The following is a 3,847-nucleotide window of genomic DNA, read 5'->3' on the forward strand; positions in this document are numbered from 1 at the left end:
GTGATGTTATTATCTTCACTTTTCAATGCAGGAACTGTCAGACAGAGGCTAGATGACTTTCCCAGGGTCACGCAGCTATTAAGTGTCTGAGGCTAGATTTAAATTCAGTTCTAAAAACCAATCCATCAACAAATGTTTATGATTGTAGGCTATATGCTAGGCCTTGATGGGTGGATAGGAGGGTGGTGGTGTTGAATAAGAAGTTTAATGATATTCAAACTACCTAATCGTTCACCACCCAAGTGCACCTGTTCCTTTTTATTAATAATAGTCACATTTAAATTGAGATTTACAGTTTGAAAAGGGTTTCCATTAAAGCTAAGGAAGAAGTGGAAATAGTTTGGTATTTAAAGTTGGTGGTTTTCCTCTTCATGAATGCCACTAACCCTGGAGGGACACAGACAAATGTGATTTTGTATGTATCACATAAGTCAGGGGAAGATAGCTGGCAGAAGTATGGTGGCTACCAATCCTTGGGTCCAACTATAGGGCTACTGTTGGCCTAATGCTTGGGACTTGTCACTCAGGCGATATTAGATTCATGCAAGAATCCTACTTATTTTTTTTAAATAAAATTCTCCAGAATAAAGCAGATAAAAGAGATACAAGATGAAATAAGATGGGGACAGCTAGGTGGTGCAGTGAGTAGAGCACCAGCCCTGGAGTCAGGAGGACCTGAGTTCAAATACGGCCTCAGACACTTGACACACTTACTAGCTGTGTGACCTTGGACAAGTCACTTAACCCCAATTGCCCTGCCCTCCCCCCTCCAAAAAACAAAAACAAAAAAAAACATGAAATAAGACAAAAGATCTTGGGAATTGACTTCAACACTACAAGACGATACAGCAGATGTTCCTCCTTTCTTTCTAGTTCAAATGTACAAGACTCTGAAAAGCATGAATCAACACTTGGAGATTTTGTTGAAGAAAAGTGCTCTCCAACAGAGAAACATTGGCCTCTTTGCCAGGAGAACTTGCCTATTGAAGCCATTTACTACAGGTATATGGTACAATTGCCAGAGCTGGCAGTGACTTTCATTGAGAAACCAGAAACCCATGTTGAAGCTATAAGAGGCATTCCTTGTTTAGACTCTAGTGTGAAAATTTTGTCTTATGATAGGTCTTTGACAAAAATGAATATCTAGGCAGGAGAGAACTGATAGCAAATATATTAAAGTGGAAATAGCAAGAAAAATAAATTTCTTCTGTCAATCATTTTCTTGAAATCATTTTTCAAAAAACCGAGAACATGAGATTGTAATCCCCTTTCACCTTTTGGGCCCAAAACTCAGAGCCAGCTGACTCAATACCTAGTGACCACCAACTATTTTATTTCTTTTTATGTATATGGGTAATGTCCCTTAATAACCAAATATAACACGAGAATGTATAGGCTTTCTTCCTAATTGTACTCAGGAAACCTGTTTTCTCAATTTTGTTTGGGGTTGATCATGACAAAGCTTATTTTTACCTCTTCTTTTTTATGTGAGTGGAATAAAATGTATTAACCTGAAGAATAATGAATTTGATCCTCACTGGCTAGACCTAGACATGGCAAAAAAAAACAATTGCAGAAATTTATTTACAATGGTTACTATACTTACAACAAACCATTCAAAATAGTAAAAATTTTTACAATTGAAAAACTATAGAATTAAGAAATCTACTTGAATCTGGCATTGCCTGTACTGTTTTTGTACCTCTCACAAGAATCATCAGCAGAATAGTGCTTGAAAGTCCTCTATATCACTAATATTCACTTTTCCCTTGAAGGATTATATTCAGTTTTGCTGGGTAGGTTATTTTTGGTTATAATCCCAGGTCTTTTGCTTTATGTAATATATTCCAACCCTTCCACTCCTTTAATACAGTATCTGTTAAATCTTGTGTGATACTACTGTGGTTCCATGATATTTTAGTGCTTTCTTTCTGGCTGTTTGAAGAGTTTTATTTTGGACTTGGGAGCTTTAGAATTTGGGCATAGTGTACATGGAAATTTTCATTTTGGCATCTCTTTCATATTATTGGTGGGTTCTTTCATTTCTATTTTATATTTAGAATATTAAAGCATTGATAATTTTAAATTGATGAATTTAAATGGATAAAATCATTAATTTCTTGAAATATGATGTCTAGGCTCTTTTTTTTATCATGGCTTTTCAGTAATTCTTAAATTATCTCTCCTTGATCTGTTTTTCAGGTCAGTTGTTTTTCCAATGAGATATTTCACAGTTTTTCTATTTTCTTTTCATTTTTAAAAATATTTTGTTTATTTCATAATGTCTCATGGAATCATTAGCTTCCACTTTCCAAATTCTAATTTTTTAAAGAATTATTTTCTTCAATGAGCTTTTGTACCTCTTTTTGAATTTGGCCAATTCTGTTTTATAAAGAGTAATTTTCCTTAGTGGATTTTTAGGCCATTTCTGTTTTTTGAAGTGTTATTTAGGCTAATTCTGCTTTTTAAAGTGTTATTTCCATCACAATTTCTGTGCTTCTTTTACTAAGCTATTAATTTTCTCTTCATAATTTTCTTCCTTTGCTTTCATTTCTTTATCTACTTTTTCCTCCACCACTCTTATATAAGTTTGAAAATAATTTTTGGCTCTTAAAGCAATTCTTGTTGGGTATGTGTCCAACACACACACACACACACACACACACACACACACACACACACGCACGCACACACACACATGCACATCTCCCTTTGAGACTTCGCTTGTAATTATTTTTACTTCATTGTCTTCTTCTGAGTTTGTGTCTTGATTTTTACTGTCACCCTATTAACTTTCAGGTTCTGTTTGTGTTTCTTGATAACTTTTCCACTCTATTGCTTGATTTTTAACTTTTTTTAATGAACTCTGTTCTCAGCATAGAAGACAAAGCATCTCTGTCTGGAGCTTCAGATTTTTTTTGCACTATTGTTTTTCAGAACAAGTTTTGGGAGTTTGGAAGTTTTCTATTCTTTCAAGGTAGTTTGATATGGGGAGAGGTATGGTCACTGCTCTTTGAGTCTGCACTCTGGTCCTTCCTCAGGAACGGTTCCTGATTCCTTGGAATTGCAATTGATATTGATTCTCAAGGCCCCCTCCTCCCTTAGGACTGGAAATTATACTGTTCCTCTGGGTCCCTGATCCCTTGGGACTATAAATGTTATTGCCTCTCAGCATTTCCATTCACTCTTGACCAAAATTGTTCTTCTCTGCCCTTGAACCTATGACCCAATAATGCATATATGCAATAGAGTTGCAAAACAGCATCTAGGCCTGCATCCAGTGCAGGTACAGGGGTACCCATAATCTCTTCCTGACCAATTGCTAGGGACCTTTACCATCTCTGTCTTGAGAGCTCCCAAAACTGCTGCTACTTCTGTCACTACCATCTAATCCTATCACTGGTGTTTCCATCCAGGTAGGCTCTAGGTCAGCTTCCTCCATTTTGACACAGATCTCTCTTTCCAAATTCCTGTGTTATCTTGTGCTGGAAAAAATGTCTCAGTCTGACCTTTTGTTGGCTCTGCCACTCCAGTATTTGATTTGAATCATTATTTTAAATTGTTTGGAGGGGAATGCCGGGAGAACTCGATCGAATGTTTCTCTCCTCTACCATCTCCAGAAGTCAGAACAACATTAAAATAATGTCTCAAATCAAATTTTTGAGTGGCAGAGCCAAAAAAAGGTCAAGATGCCACAATTTTTCAAGATGACATAACTTAGGATATTGGCAGGAGAGATCTGTGCCACTGGGATAAAGGCTGGCCCAGAGCACAGGTGGGACCACCAACAGCTTGCCTTGGCTGAGACAGCAGCAGCAGTTCAAAAGCTCTCAAGCCAGAAATATTA

General features: G+C 36.7%; 1 pseudogene; it reads left to right on the forward strand.

Moving 5' to 3' along the window:
- The first annotated feature begins 371 nt into the window (after positions 1-371).
- LOC118854868 lies at positions 372-1,263 on the forward strand (annotated as a pseudogene).
- Positions 1,264-3,847: the final 2,584 nt, after the last annotated feature.

This window comes from Trichosurus vulpecula, chromosome 6 (genome assembly GCF_011100635.1).
Source record: "Trichosurus vulpecula isolate mTriVul1 chromosome 6, mTriVul1.pri, whole genome shotgun sequence".
Lineage (NCBI taxonomy): Eukaryota > Metazoa > Chordata > Mammalia > Diprotodontia > Phalangeridae > Trichosurus > Trichosurus vulpecula.